Source organism: Centropristis striata, chromosome 14, assembly GCF_030273125.1.
Source record: "Centropristis striata isolate RG_2023a ecotype Rhode Island chromosome 14, C.striata_1.0, whole genome shotgun sequence".
Lineage (NCBI taxonomy): Eukaryota > Metazoa > Chordata > Actinopteri > Perciformes > Serranidae > Centropristis > Centropristis striata.
This window is the reverse complement of record NC_081530.1, coordinates 28,515,774-28,531,627: the sequence shown is the minus strand read 5'-3', so window position 1 is coordinate 28,531,627 and position 15,854 is coordinate 28,515,774. Positions and strand designations below refer to the sequence as shown.

At 39.1% G+C, this 15,854-nt stretch overlaps 1 protein-coding gene across 5 annotated transcripts in view; it reads left to right on the top strand.

Moving 5' to 3' along the window:
- Positions 1 to 15,854, top strand: part of elmo1 (engulfment and cell motility 1 (ced-12 homolog, C. elegans)) — a 140,533-nt gene that overhangs the window by 23,604 nt on the left and 101,075 nt on the right. The window contains exon 1 of one of the 5 annotated variants that reach the window (XM_059350700.1): positions 8,140 to 8,296. The exons of the other annotated variants lie outside the window; for them this stretch is intronic. The gene's annotated coding sequence lies outside the window, so the exon portion shown is untranslated. Of the gene's footprint in view, positions 1 to 8,139; positions 8,297 to 15,854 lie in introns of those variants that run through there. 5 annotated transcript variants of the gene reach the window in all.

The following is a 15,854-nucleotide window of genomic DNA, read 5'->3' as shown; positions in this document are numbered from 1 at the left end:
TTCCGACTTTTGAAGACATCATTAAATCATTTCCTTAACTCACTCCTCCTATATCTGTCAGTTTGGGGAAAAATAAGCCGTGGAGAGTGAGTGTTTGACCTGGATAGACTGCTTCCAACAGGGCTAAGAAGCCTGAGAGCAGAAGGTCACGCTGTCAGTGACTCACAAAGCCTGTGGGCTCTCTCTTACTCTCACTCTCACACACACACACACACACACACACACACACACACACACACTATATTTTCCTAACTGGCAGTGAAAAGGCTTCCAGGGTAAACACCTAATTGTGCTCCTCTTTTCTGTTTTTAAGCTCTCACTGTCGACCTTGATGCTGACTGATATTGAGTTATGTAATGGGGGAGGATGGCGTGTTATTTTTAAATCTAAAGAGAAAGGAGATTGTGTTTGAACAGAGCACATAGCCTATTGTGTTTCAGTTAGCGAGGCAATGGAGGAAAAAACAACATGTGTAATAGTCGCCTTACATAACACTCTTGAATACACAAGCTGTGAGTGCAGAGGATTAAAATATACACACCGGGGTATTTTAATGGTACAGGTAATGTTTCATAAAGCACTTAAATATCCCGAAATATCATGAGTTGATTGATCAGCGAGCAGTGATGAACTGCATTTGTGAACAATGTGTCCCCATGTTTGATTACGAACTTCTCACCATTTGTATCTCTGATGTTTGATGCTGTAAACACCCAATTAGAATAAAAATCCATATTAATTCAGTCATCAGTCATGATGTCAATAATGAGATAATGGCACCAAACATCTGTTTAGATGTTTAGATATGCACCTATTTTCATCAGCTGAACCTCGGCCAATATATGGCTTGTTGACTGCCATCGGCCCAATAACAGGCTGATGTTTATGTTTATCTGATGTGTCACATCCATTTTGCACTTAAATGTTGGTTATTTGTGATGGCACTCTGTCCAAAACTGTCATTTTAAAACAGTTGTGTTTTTTAAATTTAAATTTTATTAATTTAATTAATTATTATTACTTTGTTTTATTAGCAGGACCAGGGTAATACATGGCAACAAAAATGATTAAACAACAACAAAAAATATTAGTAATTTGGGCAAATTATTATTTTAAACAAACTGCCCTGAGTTTCACCATTGTTACAGCCTTTTTGTATTGTTATCATCATATTTCTTAGATGAATAGTTACCAATGTGAAGCTGGAGCCAGGAGCCAGTTAACTTAGCTTAGCTTAGCACAAAAGCTTGAACTGTAACCAAAGCCACCTACCAGATTAGCACACAAAATGTAGCTAGTTCAGTCTTAAAATTGAGTTTTAAAAATGTCAATTTGTCAGAAATGACAAATTACTAAGCATTAGAAGCACTAAAGCAAATACTGTTATCTTTGGACAGAGTAGGGCTAGCTGTTTCTGTATTAATGCTAAGCTTGGCTAACTGTCCAGCTAGCATCAGCTACATATTTAGTGTACAGACGTACAGACACAAATGTCGTGTGAATCTTATCATATAGGCTAACTCTTAGCAGATGACTGAGTGAGAATGCTTCCCAAAATGTTTTTAATTTAACCCCTGAATAGAAGTAATAATGTGATATTATTGTGTGAATTAGCATGTTGGAAGCTAACTACACAAGCATAATATTCCCTGCAGAGGCACAGTCAGTATAAACTCACTGTTTAAGGCTGTTTGTTGCCTCCTGTACACAATGCCGGGCTAGTTTTTTTTCATTATAGCTTATTCACTGAAACAATGTGGTGTAAAACTACTGTGAGACAAACAGGGAGTCAGCAGCACATTAGCCTGTATGACCGCTTTCCAATTATGACTATTATAAAATATCACTGAGTATAATAAGAGGATACTTGCACAACCCGTGGGCATGCAGTGAGACCCAACTAACAGTGTAACTCTACTTGACATTTCATGCAGTAAGATAGACCCAGGAGTGTTTGGTCCAATTAAGTAGCTGCTGTAGCTAGCAGTTTATGTATTTGCCTCTGTGGGCTTCACTGCAGGCTGTGTCTGTTTACAGGTGAATATATTTTACAGGAGGAAGTCTGTTTTTAACTCCTGTTTGTCCAACGTTTTGTTCAGTAGGAGAATTCTGCCACATGCAATTTCTGGAAAACTCTTTGGTCATGTTCTCATTATATTGTTTATAATGGACATATTTTTAATGTAATCATACATTACTGTATGTTTTGATGGTTTGCAGAGCAAGCCTGTACAAGGCGTGTGTTAATGTTGTTGATCTGGACGCTAAACTGCAATATGATGGAGAAATCTTCCGCTCCAATTACATATGGCTCATGATAATTACATTACATATAGGCCCCCATTAAACCTAATCCAGTTCAGACTTCCTGCTCAGACTTTTCCAAGCAGGAAGTCAGGCTCTCTCCAGTGTCCTTTTAGTTTTGGAATTACTGGGACACTGGCTATTCTACAGGCTAATAGCTTGTGTTTATTCATTTGTATGAAGTCAACTAGCATATGTTAACTTACCAGCCAGCCAGAGGCAGTTGTTTTTTTCGCAAGGCCAAACGAGATAGTTACTGTTCTGTTTTGAGAGCTGGGGTTGTTTTGGAAAGCAGATGATTGTGTGATGGTACACCTACTTGTGAGGTGTTGTTTGTGCAATTTGAAAACAGCCAACACACATTGAGTTTCTGCAGTAACCATGTGTAACACAGTCCACTGTGTGTTGAAATGCATGGATCATAACCACTGGAGTTTGACAATTACAAGTAAAGCATGTTACTCCTCTTCAAGTGGAATAAATTTGGACGTGGTTTTGAATAATAGATGATCCCCTGAGGTGTTGTGGAATTATCTTAGCCTGACAACCTCCTCTGCATACAGACTGTGGGAATGTGCAGATTCATTTCATGTTAGAAAAATGGGAAAGAAAATCTGTGAATAAGAAAAAAAAGGGTTATGAAACACTAATAGAGCGAATGACGTCAACACCTGTCTGATATTATTATCCAACATCTACATTTACATTTTCACATTTTGGGTTTTTTTTCAGCTGGCACTCTGATCTAGAGCCATTTAGAGTTAAATGTAACCATAGGCTCAAATTTCTGAATCATCAACATTATAAGCATCTGGTAGTAATGTGGGCCAGTGTCAGAGTCACAGCTGATAATAGTCTGAATAGTACAAACAATAACAACAATCAATCATTTTCATAATTAGTCAGACTGTTGCTGAGTAATCAGAATCTTACAAATTGCTGCTTTCTAACTGAGAATGGATACACAAAATTCTTACTTATTCATCTAATCTTTTTATTTTAACTTCACTGAGCTGTATGGAAGCTAAAATACAGTAATTTTTTAGTATACTACACTTCACATTATACAGTGTTTATTTATGTACACCACGGTTTTTATTGCAGCACAGCTTTAATATTTTATTGCCTTGTAAATAAATCTGTCACTTCCAAATCACTGGTATACCACCATGTAAGAATCCCTATTTTGCCAGTCAGTAATATCTGATTTTCCAAAAGTTAAGCCTCTGTGTTTGCTCGTAGTAATTCTGTCCCAACATTTCTTTCAAACAGTGCTTCAACACTATCTGCCTCGCATACTTAGGCTGAATAGCTCCTGATTGGAACAACAAACAGCCTTTAAAATCAGGTTAACATGCTGACCAACAATCTGCTGCTCAAGTGAGTGAAAAAGATAATTTAGTTCTACTGATGGAGTTTATAAAACATGAACAAATCACGCACATGTAAGCATAGCAGCAGGTCATGATTACAAGCCACTTCTTAGCAGTCTGAGAAGAGACTCAATGGTCCACTCAGAATCTATATGTCTGCTATGAACCACTCATCACCTGTCGGCTTTTAAGCTGGCTGCTAACTGCTGGCAGTTTGATCCCCTTTCATGCAGAATAACAGCTGCAATCAGCTCGAATTGTTAACAAATTGTTCCTCATAGTAAGTCCCTTTCATGCATGCACTGCAAACCTGAACTTATCTACCATTACCCCTAAAAGGGCTGTATGTGAGGATGAACAAGGCAGAATTAGTTGTTCTGTAGTCATCAGCTTTAACTATAGAAACGTTTTCTTTTTGTGCAAAACCGGGAGAATACAAACACCCAATGGTGAAGAAGAAGGTTAATTTACACAATAAATATGTCTAATTGGAGAGATATTTGCAAACTTCTGCCACTAAGGGCCAAAAATCATTGGACAAATTCAAGAAACAGCAAGAGACTGGTTATTTGTGACCAGGCTGCAGAAACAATGAGATGTCAGTGTTGCCAGATTGGTCTGTTTTCCGCCAAGAAACTTGGGAGCTTTTGTGTGTGTTTTTCTGGTAAACGTAATCTTTTTTTGGCAACTCAGCTTGTAGAATTAATCCTATATTTCCCATGAACACTTTGTCGTGACGTGTCATACGACCATTGTCTACGTGCATAGCATGCATGGTATCAATCTAAGCTGATACGGAGAAGACGGCGTGAAACAAAACAAACAGGCAGATGAAAGAGGAGGGGAAAAGAAGAAAACAAGGACTTTTAATTTGAAATGGCTGTCGGATCGTGAGTGGTTAGTATTTGACAAAGAAATGAATAACATGTACTGTAAGGATTGCCGTGTCTACACAAAAGAAACTTTTAAAACGGGAAAAAAACTGGCTAGAGAAAATTCTGATTGGCTGGTAACTTTAAAAATGTACTAGCCATATTGGCTGGTGATCAAAAAAGTTAATTTAAAGCCCAGTTTGTGACCAATTTGCAAACTGGCTATGTCTATGGTTTCATCATACTTTTGCATCATGCCCCACTAATTTCATTACATGTCATTTACATGTCATTTAGCTGATGCTTTTGTCCAAAGCGACTTACAATAAGTGCATTCAACCTGATGGTACTAGACATAGACCACAGGAATCAAGTAAGTACATAACTTTAAGAGCCAACTGTCATTGCTACAGGAGTGCTATAGGTTAAAGAAGAAAAGAAGAGAAGGAGAGAAAAAAAAAAAATAATAAAACGGAGTATTTCCAGTAAGCGAGAATGCCTCTTACACAGACATTCTCCTGTTTTCTTCTACATGTGTGAAAGGACAATTCCAGACAACGTCCGGACCAGATACTGTGCACAACTGTAAACACTAATAAACAGAATTTACTGCAAGACATGTATAAACTTTTTAAAATCCTGGTACAACATAATGTAATTCACGTCTCTGCTGTATGTCCGTACAATCAAGTCAAGACTCGAAAAATATGTCAGTTCGACTATGGCTTTCAAAATGTGATGGGATGAAAATTCTTTAGCAGTGTTTGACCCAAACACACAGGATTTTAATTCTGACAAGAGCAGCTGACGTGGGGAGTGTGAAAGGAGGATGATGAGGGAGATTTTTGAAGGGTTGTCGACTGAAACGGAGTGCAGCATCCTGGACGGGTCAACGGGGCTGACGGAGAGCACAGCGGAAGGATATTCACCAGGGAGCTGAGATAGTTTGGATAGATTATTAAAGCTCTGACATGGAGTTGTGCAGACTCCCTTATGAGCTCTCTCACTCCGCAGACGTCACTCTGTTTAAGCTTCCATGACAGACAATTGTGTGTCTTGCAAGGAGTCATTAGAAACAAAGACTTTTTCACTTCCTCAGGTCACTGTGACACTTAGTTGTCTTGAAACCTGAACACATGACAGCTCAAATCACGTGAGGGCCGGCCCTCAAGAAGGATTTGACAAGAAGGATTTGATCTATTTCTATCAGCTTGTTGTGTTTTCATTGGTGTTGCTGTGTTGCAATGTTTTCCTTCTTGGATACTTGTCTTCCTGAGGCTCTATGGGAGTCAGAACTAAAAATCCTGGATGCTTGTGTTTATGAGGCTCATACGAACCAGAGCTGACCTCAGCATGGGTGGAGTAAACATCTGTTTTTGTGTGACACTTATACAGATGGCCTGTTGAGCTCTCCGTCTGAAAATGAAGATGTCATCGCCCTGTTTACACAGTAAATGTTTGATTTGGGCATTTAGCCTCTTAGCTCATGACCAGTGGTCTTTTGTGACCGTGTGTAAACCGGCTGACTCACTCTGATGGCCTTGTTGGAGAATGTTCCAAGTCTGTTGAATCAGTGGTGATCCAGGGGGGAAGTGAAAGTTGTGCTACATTAGTGGTAATCACCTGCTCTCTGGCAGTCTTTGAACAGCAGTATTAAACGCATCATTGATTCTAACGCGGCTGTAAAAGGGACAATGCTTATTCTAAGTTGAACGCGTATATTTCCTTAAACTTTCTTTTTATTGGCACTTGAAGATTAAAAAAGAAAATGAAAAGAACAAGGGTTGTTATGAGCCACATCTTGGTACAGAGAAAACTTTTTCAACAACCCAGACAGCAGGCCACAACCCTCAGAGTATGTAGTCAGTTTTTTTGTTTTATACATTTCATTTCATTTCCCCATAGAGTGCATTTCGTTGACAATTGCGATCCAGTCCTCCTTTGATGGTGGGTTTGCCTGCAGCCCCTTCAGTGTGATGACTTTCTTGCTTGCAGCCAAAAGTACTTTAAAAAGATATTCATCCTGGGCAATCAGCTTTCTATTCCAAAAGTGTTCCTTATGTCTTTTGCAATCTCTTGCCAATATAAATGGATTAAAGAACAAAAACATATTAAATTATAGAATATTATGAAATAATTTTTTAGACCTTTCCCCTTGAGCCTTTCCCCTATCATGTACATAATTTATCTTGTAGGTTAGCTGTCTGCTGTGACAAGTGTGGAATAAGACATGGGTGGAATTAGTTTTCTCTAGGTCATTAACACTCCTGTTATGTTTGTTTCTCAGAAACAGCAAAAATGTTTGTGGGTCAATTTGACCCGGGGCATGTTTAATTATCCAAAAGTGTCTGACCAAAAATAATAATACCCAATAAGCATTGTTTATATTTCATTAATACCTCCATTACTAGCCATTTCAATCAATATTTAGTGCAATGGTGTTCTTAACCTCTCACAGATCATGGTTCAATGAGGATATTTCACTCGTTTTTTTCATTAAAAAATGCATGTTAAAACTTTTTTTTATGTACATTGGAAGCAGCTATATATAATACAATACTTTTAAATGACATTGATATGTGAAATGAAAATTTTCTTTTAACCCTAACCCAAGCAGAAGAAGTTTTATCCCCAAAAAATACTTTTAACTATTTTTTTAGATTCCAGATCAATTTGACCCTGAACATAACAGTTCGACATTTTGGAAATACACTTATTTACCCTAATCTGTCCAGCCAGTAGCCTGTTAGCTTAATTTAGCTTAGCATAAAGACTCACTGGATAAGCCCGCTATTGGCCACATATGTCAGACAGCATTCTCCCCCCATTCTCCAATCCCTTTTCATTTTACAGGGCCACCATCACTCCATCCTGGTCTTTGCACCACCCGAGACGATTGTGATTGCTTTAAAGATATACAAACACGCCCAGGCATTTTTTCCTTATCTCAGAATGTAAATGGCTGCTGTCAGACCTTTCTCCAGTGCTGACACAGCCCTATGGAGATAGGTCTGGCAATGCAAAGGTAACAAAAATCCACCTGCCAGCCCATTAAAGCTCACAAATAACAAATATTTCCTTTGATTCATACAAAACCTAAGGTGTATAAATGACAAGTTGCTCCAGGAAGTTACTGTGCCTGGCCATGAAATAGTCTGTGACATAACAACAGTAAAACCACAGTGTTTTATGAACAGCTGTTTCCCACGGTTCTGTAATGCTATGCTAACCTGCCCAAGGCTCTAGTAGTTTATTCTCACAGCAATGCATTGGGGGAGGGGAACTCTAATGAGATATTCATAAGATATGATTACTTCTAATTTATCCAATCAGCTCAATTAAGTCTGTTTTTAATCTCTAGCGACGGATGCATGGTTTCTTTCTTTGCATGTGAATTAGACTGTTAGGCTCAATTATTACTCTCTTTCATCTTATCTTTAAATTTTGCCGCTTTTTTCGACTGACAGGCCTGTTTCCTCTTTTCTCGACAAACGCCTACTTCCTCCTTCTGTCTGTCTCTCTCAGCACTCTCTTTAGCCTGAGGCGAAGCACTGCACAAACCGTTGTGAAGTCTTTGTCTATGGCTTATGATGCTGTAGGCACTTCACTTGCAGGCAGATACTCAGACTAAAATTGCTTTAGAAAAAGAGCTTCCTTTTCTCTCCTGCTTTTAAGCAGTTGTTTGCACGAGAAGCAGGTTGATTGGGAGAAGAACCAGCGAGTCTGTTGGTTTGTCAAGTTTTCCGGGTGAGTCCTCACGACTTCATGGTGTTGTTTTTTGCTCTTCCTTCACGCTGTACAGGATGCAGTAGGCCTCAGGGTGCGGCTCTGTGCACTCTCCTGCCTCCTCTCCTCTCCAGTGTGTCACCAGTGGGCACGGACATTGTGGTTAGATGTTTGCAGGCTGGAGTAGTAAATGACTTGGTATGTACTGTACATGCTTGTTGGCTGATCTGAGATGGGACTATATGTGGGTTTTCCACATCTAACCAGTGAAGAATGGAAATGTCAAAGAACGGATGTGTTTTAAGACAGTTGAGCGTTGTGGCCTCATGGTTATGGGGGGAGATGGAAATGCGGTGTCAGTAGTTTATGATTTGGGCAAGGATAAAGAAGGAGCATACTTACACTGCTGATAAATCCGCTGCGTTGGAAAGTAATTACTTGGCAATATGAAGGTTCCTTCACAATACACAATATAGATTAGTTGTGTGCCTCCGGGCCTAATTTTGCCTTGTAGTTTCTTTTCCTCTGGCAAGTATCCTCTTTTTTTGTATTCTTGTCTCTAAATGTTCCAGTGTTTTGATTATCTGGGTTTGCAGAATGCCATCCAAGTACCTCTAATTGTTTCTGACTCACTTGTTTACCTCAAATTGCTGGCTTGCTCTGCTCAAAACACACTATTTAGGCTACGCTTGTACCTTGTTCAGCAATACTGTGTAGCTCCACGCTCCACTCATTCTCCTGCGTGTGCACATTTCTGCATCTAGACACACATACAGTAGATTTTTAGCTGAATACAGTAGAGTCGCTTAGTGCACTCTGAGCTGTCTCACGCCTCTGCGGGAGGCCGGTTGGCTGCTGTTGGGAGTCGTTACGAGCTGTTGGTATCGACATTTGACAGGATATCCTGGTTGCAGCATTTAAGTGAGAACCAGGGCGAGTTTGTGACACAAAGAGGCCTGCTGAGAGGCACACAGACCCGGTTAGAGTCACACGCAGAGACGTCACCAGGCTGCTGGGATGCCTGTCAGGCCAATCTGCAAATGTTGAAAGATGCCGTACTGAATAAAATTTGTGCTTTCTTTGTCATTTGGGGAACATTTTTTGGTGTTTTCTTGGTAAATAGTTTGTATCCACATGCATGCTAAGTCTCTCACAGCACGCCACTTCCTCCTTAAATCTAGCAGCCATATTTCTAAACCCTGACCTCAGCCTTCCCCCTTTTCCTTTTGTCTTCTTCCTTTATTTGTAGCTACTTTTGCCAGCTCTTTGTCTTAGAGCCAGCAGCTTTCCTGTGGGCTGGGTGTTGGGTATGTGTGTGTATTTGGGAGGGATTGAGTAACACAATAGCATTTTTAAAATTCTCATTTTCACTCCACTGTTGCTGTCATGCTGTACTACTGGGACCATGGTGTGTTGTTGTTTTAATAAATCAGTGATTCCCAACCAGGGACACATATGCTCCAGGGGCTTATTGTGCAGTTTTTTTCAGGGGGTAAGTGAAAAGAAGTATTTCTACTAATTGAATAAACAGAATTTGATAAAGAAAATATCCACTTATCGAGTCATCTGTAACACCTGGACAAGTATAATATGTTTTAGTTCTCCATTAAAATGTCTTCAAACAACTAGACCTATATGTTATATATCTTGTTGAGTTATATACTCACATTATTCTAAATGTTTAATTCAATGTAACGTTCTGTTTCATTTGGTCACCTGTAGGGCAGCAAGTCCAAAACCCAAAGATATTTGGTTTAATATAATATTAAACAGAGAAAAGTTGGAAATGAAAATGGCATTTTCTGCCATTTTTGCATGATTATTTCAATGATTAATCAATTTCCAAAACTGCTGGCGATTATTTTTCTTTCGATTGACCAATTGATCAGTTGACTAATTGTTGCAACTCTAGTCGTCTGTCAATTTGGTCTGACTAGCAGCTCTGCTGCAGCATCAGGTGAGACGGTGATGGCTGTATTCCTACTGAACACTGTAAACAATTGTCTTGTAAATTAACAGTAGAATACTGGCAGCAGGGTTGCCAGCATTCTACTGTTAATTTTACAGTTCCCTTACTGTTATTTTACTTTACAGTATGTTACTGGGATAAAACCACATACTGAATTACAGTACAATCCTGTATCTCCTTGATTTGACAGTAAAATACTGATACTGCAAACATAATCTAACAAATAAAACATCGGTCAACTTACCCTGTGATTTGCTCCAGAAATGCAGGATTAAAATGGATGTTCCAAGAAAGGAAAGACCAGAGTTGGCTGAATGTCTCCTCTAGAAATACAGTAGCTTTCCGTATTTTCTCTGCCTCACCGCTGTTGATTATACCATAACTCCCAGAATGCAATGCAATTTATGGTATATTACAGTATTTTATGGGAAACGGCAAGCTACCTACAAATATTGCCCAGAATGCATTGTTTTCTACAGTATAATACCTTTTTAATGGAAAAAAGTATGTTACTGTCACGATTTGGCTGTTTTCTTACAGCAATTTGTTACAGTGAATAGAATTCTGTGAATGATTTACATTTTTCTGCCACATAGGATAATTTTGCAATAATTGCTGCTATTTTGCAACACCGTAATTCCGAAGAGATCTATTGATATATTTCACTATTGATCCAGTTTCCGTTTGAGTGGATCCATATTGATCCACTCAAATGTGCTCCTATGACAAGTGGCTCATAGCAATCACTGAGCTGATGTGTACTATGATATAACAGTACAACAAGAATCAATACGCTCATGGAGTCTATTTAGAATAATTTGTTTGACCATGGAAAACAGCACTATAGGTTACCCCATGATTGAATCTGCTACATAACATTAGCTGCAGTAGCTGCATGGGACTCGTCTAATGGTTAGTTAGCAAGTTAGCTTTACATCACTTGTTGTTTCTTGCAGCTTTTTTATTAGAATGAAGTCATATAATGTGAATACAACTAGAAGGGTTTAAAATGGACAGGTGAATGTTATGGATAAGCAGATTAAAAATGTTTCTAAAAATAAATGTGGTGAAGATATTTTTAAAAGTAATGGATAAAAAAAAGTCAAGTCAACACATTGGAAACATTATGGGTTGTAGCAGTATTTGTGTTCATCTGGACGGCTGAAGAGGAACATCAGACAAGTTCTAAACTTTCAACCAGAGAAGAGAGTAAAACACGGCTTTTCAGATTGGTGTTAAGTTACTCTTGAAGTGTGTATGTGTGTGTGTCTGTGTGTGTGTATTTCTAACAAGCACACACCTCTCCTCAAGGGTGTAACACGACCATCCTGTGGCTGTGTGTGTGTGTAGGCGTGTGAAGGCGTCGCGCTCGGAGCAACAATAACTTAGTCCTCAGCGCCATGTCGGTGGCCTTTTGTATCCGCTCTCAGATAAAGGATGGTGCTCTTTTTGTAGTCTCTCTCTCTCTCACTCACACACTCACACACTCACACACTCACACACTCACACACACACACACACACACACACACACACACACACGTAGGCCCCTGCGGCGAGGCGGGCCCTTTGTAGAAGCATCAGATGAAGAGCTGGAAGGGGTTCTTTTGAAATCCACCCAGCACATAGGTTAATACAGACACACCCACACACAGGCACAGACACAGACATCCGCATATACCAGAGCATGAATATATACACATAAAATCATACTGTGAAACCTGATGGTGCTCACACACTCTAAGAACACGAGAGCCTTGGCACTGACGATGGGACTTCAAGAGGATACATTTTCTAACTGAAAAAAGATGGTATGTGTGTCAAAGGGGCTAAAAATGACTTTGGCTCCCCACATTTAATCATATGATGTTGCAGTTTATGACGATAATAGATTGAAATGTTCTCAAAACTATGATAATTACGGCTTGAATTGGTTATACAAATAATTTATAATAAGTCAGGGTGAGTCAGGGTTTCATAAGAAGTGACTGGACTATATTGTTTTAAATGGCTGGGGCAGCTGTCTATGTGGTCTGCTGTAGGAGGTTGAGGTTGCATCAAATTTGTGGTTGTTATTTTTGAAATTGTTGAAGTGAGATGAGTTGAAAGATATTTGACCGAGCGTCAGTAACTTTCCTTTAAACTTTCATTCACATGATATCAATAGTTTAAAGCTGGAGTGTGGAACTTTGTTCCCTTTTACTGAATGTTGATCAAATGTTTATCAGATCGGACTCAGTATTAAAGGACTGTGATTAGGATCAGAGCCTTAAAAACTGATTGTGACGACGAGAGCCCGACAGATTCTGTTGATCAAAAGCATATCAGTATCAGTGTATATGCTGTCCGATATGTCCCGTTGTGACAACTTTTTTTACACAATATATAATGCAGCAAAATGGCGCTTGGCTTGATTTTTTTTAAACTTCTTTTTTTTTTAAGTCAGCAATTGACTGACACTGAGCAGTAATGCTATTTATTTAATTCCTGTTTATTCTTTATTTCTAAAATTTAAATTATCATTCATCGAATTGGCTGACAATGTGATACATAATTTTATAATAATGTATAATAATGTTAAATGTTATTATTATTAGTTTATTTAAAAGGGGACAGTACAATTTCATAAAGCACATGATTATACATGGTTAAAAAAGCCAGAGTTAGCCAGAAGGCTAGTTTTCATCTGTAGTCCCCTGGCCATGATGTAAAAAAGCAGAGAATTACGAAACAAAAAACAAAAACAAACAAAAAAAATAAAATAATAAAAATACGTACAATATACAAAATACATATACAAACACTTACGATATGATTAAGAAAAAATACAACATCACAACATAACATTTTATCATAACATCAAAACAACACAACAGGCTTATCTTTTAGTGTTGGCAGCTGTAGGTGTTGATAAGCCACAATTTCAACTTTTTTGTGAAGGCCTTGTATGTTGTTAGCAGTTAGCAATGTTAATAAAATGGTATGTTTGAGAAAGTAAAGTATCCCTCTGGGTACATTCAGAGTGGGGAAGAATCGGTGCACAATCCACATAAAAAATAAAAAAAAAGAGTATTTTGACCGCAATATCGGTTATCAATGAATTTTCCTGTCTAAAATCCGTTTCAAAAATCCCATATCCATCAGGCTGTAATTGTGACGTCCCTATAAGATTTTTTTACACAGGTGATGGGAGATGCATGAAAGCCTGACAAACTGGGTGCAGTAAAGTTGATGTGACAGGAGAAGGTAGCGGGGCAGAGAGGTATCAATAAAATGAATTTATTGTCTGACATATATCCTATGTGTCAAGAAATGACTCAAGCAGAGCCCGTGGGAGATCACAGGCTCTGGAGTGTGGTGCTGAGCACGCATCAGGCTGCTCCAAATTAAGTGACAATTAAATGAAAAAGCCTGAGGTCATCTTAAAATCACCTCCAATTTTAATGTTGAGTAAAAAAAAGAGAGAGGAAGAATAACAGTTTAGTAAATGTCTTAACTAAAGACTTTTTTATACTTCAAAGCATGAGGTTAAAGGCTCGGCGCTCGTTGGTCACGCTGCCATTGTCTGTAAAAACTGCTGCCTCATGTTCTCTCACACCATTAGGGTTTCTAGTAAAAGGTCCCAGGAGGAGCTGGCAGGAAAGGATGTGCTTTACTTAGTCCCCTTGATATTCATGCCCTCAGTCTCCCTTCATTTGTCTCCTCTCTCTCTCTCCATCAGTAAGTCCCTAAAGAGTTTTAATTAGACATCAAAGTGTTAAAGTCCCTTAAATACAGCAAATATCCATCTTCATTTTTTCACCATGTTATGCCGGGAATTTTTAATTAAAATTCTTTGAAAGTCGTTGCATGCTGTTAGAAAGAGGGTGCTGATGGATTCTTTTAGCAGAACTGGAAATGTAATGAGGCAAATGCTACACACTGTTAAAAGTTATACTGCAGGATATGACGAGCACACCTTTTGAATTTATTTTTGCACATCCATCCGAGATACGATAGATAATTCAGGGAAAGTTTAGGGAATTTTGACTTTCACACTTGTTGCAGCTCTTTCTTTGTTTCTGTCCTTGAACTTTTTTTTTTATCTTTTATTTGTTTTCTTGCTGTTTCTCTATGTCAGGGATGGGCAACTGGAGGCCCGGGGGCTGCATACACCCTCACTTGAAGTGGCCCTTAGTACAACTACATGCATTTGAGCATGAAATCTTAAAAATGCAGTGTGAAAAATGCACAAAATTACTTCTTCTAATTAATGTTGGTCTGCTGTTCTTGCACTGAAAAAAAAAAAAATCACAGTCAGTGGTTATTTTTTATTCACCTCAAACCTTTTGTATTCCTATTTATACTGTTATACATGCATTTTATCATGAAATGTTAAGTTACTGCACTGTAAACATATTTAAAATTGCAGTTTCATCATATCTGGTTAAGTGCACAGTCCTATATGTGGCCCTGTGGTAGTGGCCATGAAAAATTGTGGCCCCCTGCAGCATTTAAGTTGCCCATCCCTGCTCTATGTGCTTGCTTTTGTGTCCTCTTGTATTAATTCAGTTTATCTCTATCTACTTTTTATGTAATTGTTCTTGTCTGCCATCTTTTAATTGACCTCTCCTCTCTGTCTGTCTCCTCATGTTCACTAGCATTCCTCACCTTCATCGCTGCATCTCTTCTCTTTCTCTTTCCCTCCCTCCTCCCTCCACGGACGACGTGACCCTCACATTACACATCATGAATTATTGAGGCGAAACCCAGCACTCCTCTGCTGCCCGACAAATCACAGGCCTTCTCTCTTTCTCTGTTTTCTCTCCTCTTACCCGCTCTACCCTCTGTATTGATGGTTTTGTTCCTTAATTTTGACCTCTGGCACCAGATCGGATCACAAGGTAACCTGAGATTTAGTTTTTTCATACTCTTTTGGAGCTAATCCTGAGGACTTGTGGCCGCGGTAACCCCGTGGTATACGTGCCTCTCTGGTGGCGGCAGGTGGGCGAGAGCTTGAAGACAGATAAGCTGCACATGTACACACTGACAGATTGTAATACCTTGCTGGACTGCAGCCCACCAACTAGTGGTTTGATGGTTTTGGCAGCATGTTATTGCAGTACATTAGTGCAATTAAACAATGGAAGGATCATAAATGTGTGTCAAATAAATGAAACAAGAGATTCTCTTTAAAGTTTTTCATGTCTGATTTATGTTCTTTGCGGTCCAATTCTGCGAAATAATATATTCTGAGGAGAAAGAGACTTGGCGAGGAACAGAGAAACGTCAGATGTGGTCGACAAAATGAATGAGCAGAGGAAAAGAGGAGAGGAAGGAAATAAGGAAGCGGGATTAGATCCTGAAACTGTTCTTCTCTAAATAAAAAAGATGGAGTGAGCTCCATGTCCCGTTAGCCTGTTTAACCCTCCGGCAGAGCGGAAAATAAACACACACTCGCTCACTCACACTCAACTGAACCAGGTTGCAGCAAATCACCTGCTCGTACATGATGAGCTCTGACAGCAGCTCGCTCGATAACAAGGTTCCATTTACACTGTAAGGAGGTTACGAAGGAGATGCCAGAGCGACAGATTGGGAATTAATACACAGCCCTCCAGGCTATAGTACC